Source organism: Ictidomys tridecemlineatus, chromosome 5 (genome assembly GCF_052094955.1).
Source record: "Ictidomys tridecemlineatus isolate mIctTri1 chromosome 5, mIctTri1.hap1, whole genome shotgun sequence".
In the NCBI taxonomy this organism is placed as follows: domain Eukaryota; kingdom Metazoa; phylum Chordata; class Mammalia; order Rodentia; family Sciuridae; genus Ictidomys; species Ictidomys tridecemlineatus.
In genome coordinates, this window is record NC_135481.1 from 199219923 (window position 1) to 199233050 (window position 13128).

The following is a 13128-nucleotide window of genomic DNA, read 5'->3' on the forward strand; positions in this document are numbered from 1 at the left end:
GGCATGGCCTGTTCAGCTCTGTGCCAGCTCCCAGTGCTCCCAGCCAGGGACACACGCCAGGCACGCAAAGCACACATGCCAGGCACATACCTGCACATTCTCACACACACGTGCAATGCACACACATGCAAACACTATTACATGTGCACAGTGCAACACAGCCACACAGGGCTCACATTCACATCCTCACATGCACACACCACATACTGCATGCTCGCACAAGGGCACAGAGGCATATGCCCTCACACACACAATGCGCATGCAGGACTTTGTCCTCAGACCCTTCCCCCTGCCTGTCTTGCCCGGGGCCACTGGGTACCCCTCAGCTCTTCCACCCCAGTGTAACTCCATGGGTTCCGCAGCCCTGAGCAAAGGGGCTCTGTCTCCACCGGCCTTCATTACAGGAAGGGTATGCAAGAGCGGGCATGGCTGGCCTACACTGTTTGTTCCAGGAAGGGGACAGCCTCTGTTCCTCCCTGGGCCAGGAAGGAAAGAGCAACTGCACTTGAGCTGGGAGTTATCACAGACCAGCCCCTGGGCCACATCTTGTAGGAGGCTGAAGGGTACTGACCAGTGCTCCTGCACAGGGAGTTGTGTGGCCTGGTTGGGAGGAGCAGGGGAGGAAAGAGAGGAGGGTGGCCTATGAGAGGGCAGGATCTGTGGGTGGGCAGGGCCTGTGAGAGGGTAGGACCTATGAGAGGGCAGGATCTATAGAAGGGTGTTGCCTATGAGAAGGAAGGAGGGGCCTGTGGAGGGCGGGGCCTATGAGAAGGAAGGAGGGGCCTGTGGAGGGCCGGGCCTATGAGAAGGAAGGAGGGGCCTGTGGAGGGCGGGGCCTATGAGAAGGAAGGAGGGGCCTGTGGAGGGCCGGGCCTATGAGAAGGAAGGAGGGGCCTGTGGAGGGCGGGGCCTATGAGAAGGAAGGAGGGGCCTGTGGGAGGGCGGGGCCGCCTGGAGATGAAGAGCCTTCCTCAGGTGAGCAGCGAGTATTGTCCTCTGCCCCTTAGAGTCAACTTGATTGACTGTGGTGGGCACACGACATACAGGCTGGGCTGGAAGGACCCCAGGATGACTGGCTGAGCAGGGAAGTGAAGGACATTCATTCCCTGACCTCAGCTGAACATCTCTCTGAGTCATACTGCCAAGGGCTGGAGGTGTGGAGACTGGGACCTGCCGCCTTCATTCCTTCGTAGGTCATTGGTTGATTCACCCCGTGTGAGCCTGGCTCTAAGTTCCCATCCTCAGAGCACCCAGGGAGGTGGGACCTGCTGTTTGCCCACTTTAAGAGGGCGACTGGGGCAGTGGTCACATACCAGGACACCCCACTAGGGACAGGTGGAGGTTGCAACCCACCCATCTCAGAAGCCCCCTGGGCTGCACTCACTGAGCATCTGGTCAGCACCAGGGCCTAGGGGTGAACAGGACAGAATGTGCTGAGGATGATTTAATTTAAAAAAATATTTAAAAACAAAATGCAGATCAGGAATAGCACCACCAAACAAATGCTTGGCTTAGTCAGGGGCTGCGAGGGGAACAGCCTCACAGGGGCCAGGGGCGTCACTGGGAACTCTGCTTGGTCCTGAGCGCTGCGTGGGCCCCTTCCCCCAGGGCCCGTCCTGCCCTGCACAGGAACCTCTGCCTTGCATTTCTTCCCTGAGCACTTCCGTTTAGCTTTCCCTCTTTTTAAAACTATATCTTTTTTTAATTATTGGTTGTTCAAAACATTACAGTGCTCTTGACATATCATATTTCATACATTTGATTCAAGTGGGTTATGAACTCCCATTTTTACCCCGTATACAGATTACATAGCTCAGTTGGTAGAGGGCTTGCCTTTCATGCACAGGGCCTTGGGTTCAAATCCCAGCACCACAAAAAAAAAAAAAAAGGTGCCCTTAAAACTACATCTAAGAAGAAGAAGACCTCGAGTGTCCCTCACACTTCAGCTCCCGCCTTCTTTCCTGACGGCATCTCTGTTGAAGGGTCTGTCATTCACCTGCAGCCTGGTGGTGCAGCTCAGGGAGTGCCTCTGTCCTCTGAGATTCCTGCATATCATAACCGGAGACCCCTCCAGCTGGGCTTCATCTGCAGAAGGCCAGGGTCCTGCTGTGCCCCTTCTCCTGGAGGCCCAGGTCGGCTCTGCAGGCACCCCCGACACTCCAGGCCCGAAGCCACTAGTTCACTGAAATGGAGGTAGTCTAAGTCTGCAGATTCTCTTCACTTATTAGCTGGATCCTCTTCATGAAAACAGCTGGGACTTTGTCCCCTGCAGAGCAAGCAGGGGGAAGCTGGGCTCCTCCCCCTTGGCCCCTCCTCAGGGAAGTGGACTCCTGTTACAGTTTGTTTCAGTCATTGTGGACTCAGGCTCTTTTTCAGCTGGACCTGGGGAGGGTATGGAAGAGAAGAGAGAGTGGGCTCCTGCTGTGGGGAGGAAGGGACCTCCTCCAAGCTGAAGGGGACGCACAGGAGAGAGGAGGGTGCCCGGGAAGAGGCTGGGAGGGGCCAGAAGGAGGCTTGCCTCTGAGGGGCCCAGCGGAGGCGCCAATGGCCAGGAGGCCTCAGGAGTGGAGGTGTCCATGCTGTGAGCCCGGAGTCCAGAAGCTGCAGGTCTCCAGGGGCCCTCTGCTGAACTCCAGGGGTTGCCTTAACGTGCTAGGGCCGTGGGCCTGCACGTGGCACCGGGCGGGGTCTGAGGCTGGTCCAGGAGCCGCCCTGCCAGCGTGGTGGTGGCAGAGTCCATGAGAAGCAAGCCGACCAGATGGACGACACATGGAGCCCTTGGTCAGCGTGGCGGCGTCCGCATGGAGGGTCTGATTCAGGATGTGCTGTTGGAAAGGGCTTCAAAGAAGCAAGCAGCTTTCTGGAGCCTTAGAATTCTCTTCTCTGTGAAGTGGAATAAAAAAAAAATAAAAGTAAAATTTAAAAAAGGCTTGTCTTGTGGAAGGTGGTGGTGCCAGCCACAGGGAGGAGCAAAACTTTGTAGAAAACCGAACGAAGGCGTCTACCGTGGTTATGTTTGGAATCAGGTCAGTTAATAGAGTGACTGCTTTCAGATGAAAAGGAAGCAACCATCAGGAATTGGCCTGAACATGTGATGGTCCCAAGCAGGCACTGACGTCACCATATTTGGATGCCCCTCGTCCCACCTCGTCATGGTGTCTCATTGAGTTGCCTCCTGGTCATTTTTTTTTTTTTTAATTTTAGAGTCAACTTTGTGGTATGGTTTCATGCATCAAATGCACCAATTTTAAGTGTGCATTTACTGAGCTTCAACAAAGGTCCATGCACATGTAACAGCCCAGCAACCTATATAAGCATCGCTCCACCAGCTCAAGCCCACGCCTCGCCCACCTTCACTGTCTGCCCACCTGGCTTCCACACCACTGACCTGCGTCCCCTGGAGCAGAGCCGCCTTGACCAGGGTTGTCAGCAGAGCCCTGCAGCACGAGGCTGTGACATTGCATCTTCCACGAGGCAGAATTCCTGAGACCTCTGTGCCTCAGCTCCTTCCCATGTGGAGGAGGACTGTGCTGAGCAGCCCTGGTGGGCACTTGTGATCACCTGGGGCTGGATCTCAGCAGACAGCTCAGCCTCCATCCCTAGGAAGTGGGCCCAGTGTCCAGCTGTGAGGGGCTGCACAGGGCCATCTGCCTTCACCTGGACATCCAGATGGGTGCTGCACTGGCTCTGGAAATGGACCCAGCTCAGAAGAGGAACTGACTCATTCACATGGCCAAGAACCTCAAATTACGCAGGTGGGAATCTGCGTTCTCCCTTCCTCAGCTCCACTTTCTCCCCAGCTGGCTTCATTCTGGGCCACACACTGTCCACGTGGAGTCCAAGGAAGTTCCTGACAGCTCAACCCACGCTCCTCAAAGAAAACTCAAGACCTGTCACTGAAATAGGGAAGGACACTGGGCAGGCAGGACAAAATGACTGGCACCTGGCGCCTCCCTTAACCTGTGACTCTGCGTCCCGTGTGTCCTGTGTGGACTGGCCAATGTGCAGTGTATGCCGCTCAGCAGCTGGGCCAGCCTCCGTCTCCACTGCCAGGGCAGAGTGTGGGTGGGTGGGTGGCTTCACTGAGGGCATAGGAATGTCAGAATGCAGGTGCTAGCAGAGAAACAAAGGTTCTGTGAATGTCATCCCGATGATTTGTGGCTGGGCCTGCTTGGGGTGCCCTGGGGATCCCTGGCCCCAGGTTCAGCAGTGGGTCTTCCACTGCGAGGGACACGTTGGAGCCAAAAGCTCTAGTGGCAAGCTCAGTGCCAGATCCCGTGGACTGTGGGTCTCTGAAACGCACTGAGTGCCCTTGGGCTCCCTGGGAACAGAAAGCAGCTGGAGGGAGGCCATGGTCCCACTGTGCATGGTGCACTTCAGTGCAAGATCCAGGGCTGCTGGCACCTCACCAGGCGGGGGCCGTGGAGAGAAAGCCTGAGCCCCAGGAGACAGGGCCCAGGGGTGAGGTCTCCTCTGGCCTCGGGGAGGCGAGTGTCTGACCACATGGGGCTTTCCAACAAGGGTGGGCAGCAGCATGGGGCTGCCTGCAGGCCTCCCAGGCTCAGTGGGTGAAGTCAAAGCCATGATGAGCTCACCAGGAAACCGGATGTGGGATGCTCGCTCCAATTCAAAATCCACTTCAAAATCCAAGTGAAAAGCGGAGCAGCAGCCGTGAGTTCCTGAAAATCCTGCCTCACTGCAAAGCACAGGGTGCCTCCCATCCATGCAGAGCTGCTGGACATTCCTCCTGGCCCCGGAGAGGGTCCTGGGGGTGGGGCGGGAAGGCCGAAGGCTGTGTGGAACTCTCTGGATGAAGACGGGGGATGTCTTTTAGCTCCAACCGTGGACACTGACTGATGAAGTCCTTTGCATCTTTTCAGGGAGAGTCGCTGCAGAGTGCTCTGCTGAGCAGCACGTGATCTGCTGACCCTTCGTTTGCTAAGGGCCCCGTTGAGCATAAAAATATCACGTCGAGAGCCAAATGTGCCTTCAGAACTGGCCGGTGGGAACTTCCGTGGGTTGCTGTGGCGTCCATCCTGCTGCTGGTTCTGGAGCTGCCTTGGGCAGCTCTGGGGGCTACCAGACCAGGGCACCGGCACCCCATCAGTGCCTGCGCAGCCCCTCTCCAGGGGCCACAGGTTGAGTGGATCCCGAGGATGGCTTGGTGGCTGGCAACAGGGGGCCAAGGAAGCTCTAGGCGCAGCCCCACACCCACCTGTCCCCTCACAAGAGGGACCCGCCAGAGACACCAAGGAACCCATGAGAGGTCGGCAGCAGGGCAGGGCGGGCAGGGGCCAGGCTGGTGCCTCCTGTGAGGAACGAGTTCCCAGGGCACCAGGTTTTACCACAGGACATGGGCACGTGGGCCTGGGTCCCTACGAAGGAGGCTGTGGCCCTGGGCTGCCCTTGGTGTCACTCAGGAATAGATGGCCCCACCTGTGGCAGCTGCCCAGGGACCCAGTGCCCACCCTCCCCCATGTGCAGTGGGCTATCACACACTTGAGCACACACTCACTCACCCTCACACCCACAGTTCGCACACACCAGACCCCAATCAGATGGACCCAGAGCTCTGCCAGCTGACCTGAGGTGCCCTCCGGGACAGCAAGGCTCCTGTGACTTGGGACAAACAGTGTGGCGACAGCAGCAAAACCACAGCCCTGGGAACTGTCTTAGTTCCTGGAACCAAGACAGGGAAATGGCCCCAAGAACATGTTTCTTGTGCTCTCATTTGTCACCTGAGGCTGTGGCCTGGCAAACCAGAGCGTCCCTGTAAATCGGCCAGCTCAGCCTGAGAGCCAGGTGAGCTCCTGCGGGGGAGGGCCTGTGGCCCCCACCCTATCCACTCCATTAGCTGCGGGGAAGAGCCCCGTCCAGCAGCCCCAGCCGTGCCCTAGGGGAGGAGTGCGGGGCAGCCAGGGCAGCAGGTGGGGCTGCCCAGCCTCACCGTCCAGCGCCCTTAGCTGCCCTCTGTGCAGGTCACTGGAGCCAGATCCTCCCCAGTGCTTCAGCCACCCCCCCGTGGGGTCCCGGCCTCCTGCTCTTCTCAATGAGGGTCCACCAGCTCCTGACTTGGAAGTTTCCAATAACCCTGACCCTTTCACATAACAGCACAATAATAAAGCCAGCAGCTTCATCTGTCCATCAGTTGGATGGAAAGTCCCTCCCAGCCCTGCCTCTTCCTGGGAGGAGCCTGAATGTGGCCCCTGAAGGCTCAGGGCCAGAAAGGCTGCTACAGGCTTCACGATGGGGCACCTTCCAGGAGGGCCAGCAATGTCAGGAGGTGGCATGGGACCAGGGTTCCAATTATGCAGAGTTTTGAAAATGTGTGCACAGCAGATGCCTTTCAGGACCCCTCTCGTGGACAGCTCCCAGTGGCCACCGCCACTGGACGAGCCCTGGGCTACACGGGGCAGAGGGCAGAAACCTCGGGCCAGGAGCACACTCCAGTGAGGCAAGCCTCCAGGACCCTGGACCCCCTCCAAGACCCCCTGAGCAGGAAGAGGAGGGCTCCCTCCCCTGTGTCCCAGAGTCGCAGGCACTGGACCTCTCTCTGGCCACAGGAGGAAGGACCAGCTGTAGATCTGATGAGCCTAGAGCTAAATCAAGGCAATTAACTTATGAGTTGCAGCAAGTTAATTAAAATGTTTACTTGACGATGGTTCCCGGGCAGGACCTGAACGAGGGTTCTCCCGCAGATTCCATCTATTCGGGGACTCCCAGGTCTGAAATGGCCATGCTGAGCTTCTAAGGTGCCCCCCACAGGCTGGCGCTCCCACTCATGTTACTAATGCAGTGTGGTGTTGCCATTCTGACATTAATGAATGGACAACAGCACAGCTGCGGTCATTGCCCATGAGGCAGGGTGAGCAGCTTGGGCAACAAGGGCAGCTGGGGCCATGGAGACCCTGGCTCGAGACGCTGTGCAAACCCCTAGCACAGGTGCCCGGCCTTGCAGGTGTCGCCCAGCCCCAAGCATATGTGGCCATGCAGGCCCTTCCCAGGTGTGTCCAGGAGGGTCTGAGGGCACTCGTGGCCAGGCATCTCCCTGAGCACAGATCCAGAGCCGCAGGCCTTTGACCAGGGAGGGTCCAGAGCTGGGGGAGCTCCACCCCTGGCTGCAGCCGGCCCCAGGGAGGGGCACTAGCCTGGTTTCTGCAGGTCTGGACGCTGCTTTCATTCTGTCATCTGCAGAATGGACAAGAGTCGCCTTGCAGAGGACTCGGAGCTGGCAGGCACCCAGCCGCTGGCAGGAGCGAGCACTGGAGTGCTGCTATGTATCATGGCCCCGGGGGTCCTCGGCCTTCCTGGAAAGCCCTCACAGACATGGCTGGGCTCCCAGCACCAGCCTGCCCACCCACCCTGGCTCCACGGCAGAGCTGCGGGTTCTTCCCCTTGGTCTGCAGGGCCCGGTCAAGCCAGGTGGGACTCTGCTCACAGGCCTGTGCCCCAGGGCTGGAGGCAGAGCCCGTCCCCAGGAGCTCCGGGGGCCTCCTGCTGCAGAGCTGGGGAGCAGCCTGGAGGAATGTCCATCCAACCGGCTCTGAGGGGGCTTACCCAGGTCGGTGCCTGTCAGCTCCCAGGGCCCTTGAAGGGTGACAGGAGAGGGTGGGTCCACAGGGGTTCAGACACCTCAGCCCGGTAAGATCACCTGGTCAGGCAGCCCTGGCTCCTGCAGGGGGCATGAAATTCCAGGGGTTCTACCTGGGCGTGCACTATGGAAGGCACAGCCTGGCTCTGACGCCAAGAGCCCCAACTCCAGTGAAGGCCCAGCTTCACGGCAGCCCTCCCTGTGGTCATGCTGCTCAGCCCCACAGAGCAAACTGTGGCCCAGGTGAGTCACATGACTCCCAAGGTCACAGAGCCACAAAGAGGCCGAGCTGGCTTACAGCTCAGGCAAGAGATTCCAGGACCAGGGCACGCATTCTCCAGGCACCTGCCTCCGAAGGTCGCAGAGTCTGGCCCACGGGCCTCCACGTGCCCCCGCAGCAGCCGTCCCTGACCAGCCCCTCCCTTCTCCTGGTCTCCGGCTCTTTCTTCTGTCGCTGTCCCTGTCTCTCTTCTCTCTGCCCCTGTCTCTCCCTCTGACTCTGTCTGTCCCTCTGTCTCTCCCTCGGGTGCTGATACCTCTGGGACATGTCCTGGAGGCCCTGAGCAATGAAGTCAGTCCCTCACGGGGGTCTGCATACACTGGGGCTCACTCCGCGGTTCATCTGCACGTGTTCTGCCCTTGACTTTGGGGCTGGCTCCTCTGGGCCTCTGGGACTTGGGCCAGAGCTGGCTCTGGAGAAGGAAAGCTCTTGGGACCTGCTTTGTTCCCTCCTGGCAGTTTACCTGGGGCTGGGCCTCTCACCCTGCATCTCCTGCTCTCCGCTGGATCCTGAGGCTGCAGGAGCTCTGCCAGCCTTTGTCCTGTGACCACTGTGGCTTCCCTGGGGAGAGGCAGGACCTTGGAGGACTTGGGCTCCTCTAGGGAAGTACGACTCTTCCTGCAGGCTGCTCTGGATCTCAGCCCTTGGCAAGATTTCCAGCAGCTTAGGCCTTGGGTGATGCCGTCAGCACAGAGGGAGGGGTTGTCTCGGCTGCGCCCACCGTGGCAGGAGCGGCCCCATTCAGAGCCCAGGACACAGCCATGGAGCAGGGCATGCCCCAGGCCGGCCACCTCAGCCACTCCATGGGGCCAGCAGAGAAACAGACTGCTCCTGGCCCAGGGGCCCATGGACACACATCATGGCAGCCCCACTGCCCACCCAGTGGACTTGCCCCCAAAGGGAGCTCCCACCTGGAGAAGGCTTCTGTGGGCAAGGTGCCCCCTAGAAGCACAGAGGCCAGCTTGAGCTACACTGTGGAAGAGGCCCCATGGGTGGCTGCAGCCGTAACTCCCTTCACAGCCTCTCAGTCACACGTGGTTTGGATGCTGCTGTTCTGAGGCTCTGGAGAAACCGCAGCTACTTGGGGGCAGTTGGGGCGAAGCTGGGCTGAAGCACCCTTCTGTTTGGGTCATGCTTCTCAGCAGGGTCTGAATGCTAACCCTGCGGTGAGGGCCGGCTTGATTTAGAAGTTTCTGAAAGCAGATTTCAGCGGGGGAGCACCATGCCAGGTCTGGAGGTTGCCACAGTTCCCAGAGTGTGGCCGAGCAGAGCCTCCTGGGAGGCTGGGTGACCCGTGCCCATGGCCCTCTCTCTGGAGAACTCCAGGAGCGGAACTCTCACTCACGCTCCTGAGCTCTGCACCTCAGACAGAGCAGGACTCGGCATGGAGTCTGCAGTCAGGGTGCACCATCGTGTGCCAGCCGCCCCTCAGACCCCAGGCCCAGGGCCACCTAGAACACGTTCATCCTGGAGCCCACGCATGGGGTGTGGGCACTGCCATCCCCGCCCTCCTGACTGGAGCTGCCAGGCTGGGAGCAGTGCCCGAGGAGCAGGAGAGGGGGCGGAGGGGAGAGGCTCAGTTCGCATGGGACAGGAGCAAGTTGGCACTTGCAGGGCGTTCTGTGAGCCTGGAGGCAGGGAGGTGCTTCATGGTTCCAAGCTGTGGCCTTGAACAAGACGGTGCCTCTTGCTCAGAGCTTCGCGTCTCTGATGGCAGGATGGGGTGCCATGGCTGGGGCTCCTCCTGGCTCTGCTGAATCAGGCAGCTGGGCTGGCAGCCTGCACCTCTGAGCCAGTCCCCAGATCTTTGCTTCCCTCTAAACTCTTGTCCCCGAGAGACCTGGGGACACGGAGGTCTGAGAAGCAGGAGGCAGCCCCGCACCACCAGTCAGGTCTCAGAGACGCAGAGCCACAGGGTCCACGTGGACCCCACCCTCCCCACCTCTCCAGCTGTCCATCATCCATCACCGTTTATCTATCTGTCCATCCCATCTGATCTAGCTGCTGTCTATCTACCCATCTACCCATCCATGACCTATCGTCTGTCTACCCTTTACTTACCTGTCCATCTGTCCATCAACCATGTCTGTTTCTATCCATCCATCCATGACTTACCTATGGCCTCTCTACTACCTACTATTTATCTACACATCCTGTCTAATCTCTCTGCTTTCTGTCCACCTGCCCACCTACCCATGACCTGTCGTCTGTCTGTCTTTATCTATCCACCCTATCTATTCATCCACAATATAGCTATCGTCTTCTACTACTATTTATCTATCCATCCATGGTTTGGCTATTGTCTATGTACTGTCTGTCTATCCGTTCTACCTGCCTACTTTCCTAACCACTCATCCATCCATCATCTATTATCTACTATTTTCTGCCCATCCTATCTACCTACCTGTCTATACATCCATTCATGATCTCCTGTCTATTTGCTATATATATTTGTACTGAGGATTGAACCTGGCATTGTCTAACCACTTAGCTGCATTCCCAGCCCTTTTTAATTTTTTTATTTTGAGACTGGGTCTTGCTAACTTGCTGAGGCTGGCCTCAAACTTGCAATCCTCCTGCCTCAGCCTCCCAAGTCACTGAGCTGACAGGCATGGGACACCATGCCCAGCTCTGTATATTCTCTATCTACCTATCCATTCTTGCTGATCTACCTGCTGTCCATCTACCTGTGCATCTACCTATGTGTCCACCCATCCATCCACACATGTACAACAGGAGAGAGACGAGTTGAAGGCATTGCTCATGTGGTGGTGGTGGGGCTGGCAGGTCAAGTTTGCAGGCAGCCTACAGGCTTGGAAGTGGGGAGCTGATGGCCTCTGAACCCCGAGGGCAGCAGGCTGGGACCCTGGCAGGACTCCTCTCTGCGGTCTTGTTTTTAGTTCTTGCTGTTGCTGTGGGATGGGTCTTGCCCGTGGCCAGGCTGGTCTTGAGCACCTGGGCTCAAGGGAGGCAGTAAAGGGGTCCTCCTGCAGGACAGTTCCAGAAGGTCTTGCTGACCCTGTGCTCCCCGTTCAAGAGGAGCTGTCGGGCAGCTGGACTCTGCTCCTGCCATCCTAGGACAGGGCATCCTTGAAGTCCTGGGGGCAGGTGGCCCTGATGGACTGCTTGTGGGACCCTCAGCTGCAGCACAGTGTGGGGACGTGCAGACCAGGTGGCGGGGAGGGAGGGGACCGAGGGAGTCAGTGAGCAGGCGACTGCTCTGGGCTCCATCCACGGGGCCCCTCAGGGTGGCTATGCTGAACACCCTGGGACCTGCCCCGGGTGTCCAGGAGTGAACGCCCAGCGCTCTGGGCAGGCCCCATACCCTCAGTCAGAAAGGTCCTGGGGAGATGCTGGCACTGTCTGAGGTGGCCTTTGGGCTGGCCTGAGGAATCTGGGTGGGAACTGAAGTCTCGTGTCCAGCCCCTGCCTGGCCTGCTTTCAGCACCAAGGAGAGCGACTGAGGGGCTCCAGCATCCCCGCCTGCAGGGTCCCCGCCTGGGGATCCTCCTGAGGCTGTGGGGCCCGGAGGCTGCAGGCCGGCTCTGCTTGGGTCTGCAGGTCACCCGAGGGGAGGACAGCGTTGTTCGCCATACCTGCCAAGGCAGAAAGTGCAGCCACCGCCACGGTGGCCTCCTCAGGCAGTGACTTAGCAGGGAAAGGGTGGACCTTCCTTTCTTTCCTTCTTTTAAAAATTAATTAATTTATTTATTCCAATTAGGTATGCACGACAGCAGCATGCATTCTGCTCACTGTACACCATTGCAGCACACCTTTCATTTCTGTGGCTCTACACAACGTAGCGTCGCACCATATGTGCAGTCACACATGTACCTAGGAGTATGATGTCCACCTCATTCCACCATCTCTCCTGCCCCCATGCCCCCTGCCTCCCCTCCCTCCCCTTTGCCCAAAGTTCCTGCATTCTCCCATTCCCCACCCCCATTATGGATCAGCACCCACTCATCAGAGAGAACATTCGGCCTTTGGGGTTTTGGGATTGGCTTACTTCACTTAGCATGGTATTCTCCAACTCCACCCATTTACCTGCAAATGCCATAATTTTATTCTCCTTTAATGCTGAGTAACATTCATTGAGTATATATACCACAGTTTCTTTATCCATTCTTCTGGTGAAGGACACCTAGGTTGGTTCCACAGTTTACTATTGTGAATTGAGCTGCTATCAACATTGATGTGGCTCTGCCCCTGCACTATGCTGATTTTAAGTCCTTTGGGTATGAACCAAGGAGTGGGATAGCTGGGTCAAATGGTGGTTCCATTCCAAGTTTTCTAAGGAATCTCCACATAGTGGTTGCACCAGATTGGTTTTCAGTCCCACCAGCAATGTCTGAGTGAGCCTTTTCCCCAAGATCCTCACCGACACTTCCTGTTGCTTGTATTCTTGATTTTCTGACTGGCGTGAGATGATATCTTAGAGTAGTTTTGATTTGAATTTCTTTAATCGATAGAGATGACGAACATCTTTTCATACATTTGTTGAGAAGTGTCTGTTCAGTTCCTTGGCCCATTTATTGATTGGGTTATTTGTTCTTTGGGTGTTAAGTTTTTTGAGTTCTTTATGTAGGATGAACCATTTCCTTGGGGGCATGAATAACCGGTTCCTACACACCTGCCAGGGATTTTGAATCAAGTTTCCTCATAGGAATGGCCCCAATTGAAGCCATCTTCTGGGCCTTTCATGGGCCCACCTTTTAGGGATGCAGCTCCCTGTTGGCCATGGGGGTTCGGTACGGCATGGCCTGGAGCAGGCTCACTCGGTGCCAGGGCTGGGCAGGGGCCGCTGAGCAGGGCGGGTCCAGCCACCACAGACTCAGGGAGAAGGGGGTCTTCTGGGTCAGCTGGTGGCCCTGGTGGATGAAGGAGTGTTCTGAGGGACTGTGGAGGGACAGACAGACTGTCTCTGCCGTGCACAGGCTTGGGCTCTATCGGGCACCTGTTTCTTGGGGAATAGGGCAACAGGGGCCTTGTAGATGACCTGCCTCCCTCGTGCCTGGACATCCCTCCCCGTTCCCCCTTGTCCTCATCTGGGTCAAGCTCAGCCCCTCTCTGTGAAGCCCCTGTTGGACATCACCAGCCTGCCTCCCCACAGTCCTGCTCCTGCAGCCATCTTGGCCTATGCCAACAATCGCCTGCTGCCATCCTCACCAGGGCCTCCCAAAAAAGATGGAGCCCAGGGCTCAGAGAGACCTGGCCGCTTCCCCAGGACACACAGCATGTCTGAGCCAGATCTGAG

General features: G+C 57.6%; 1 long non-coding RNA gene across 2 annotated transcripts; it reads right to left on the minus strand.

The window, feature by feature from the left end:
• Nucleotides 1-1743: 1743 nt before the first annotated feature.
• LOC144378220 (uncharacterized) lies at nt 1744-8551 on the minus strand. Of its 2 annotated transcripts, XR_013439915.1 has the most exons (3): nt 8335-8551; nt 3389-7672; nt 1744-2883 (listed from the first exon to the last, which is right to left on the minus strand). It is a non-coding gene; the product is annotated as an uncharacterized LOC144378220 (long non-coding RNA). The 2 variants fall into 2 exon arrangements; XR_013439914.1 differs by having other exon boundaries at nt 1744-7672.
• Between the last annotated feature and the right edge of the window lie 4577 nt (nt 8552-13128).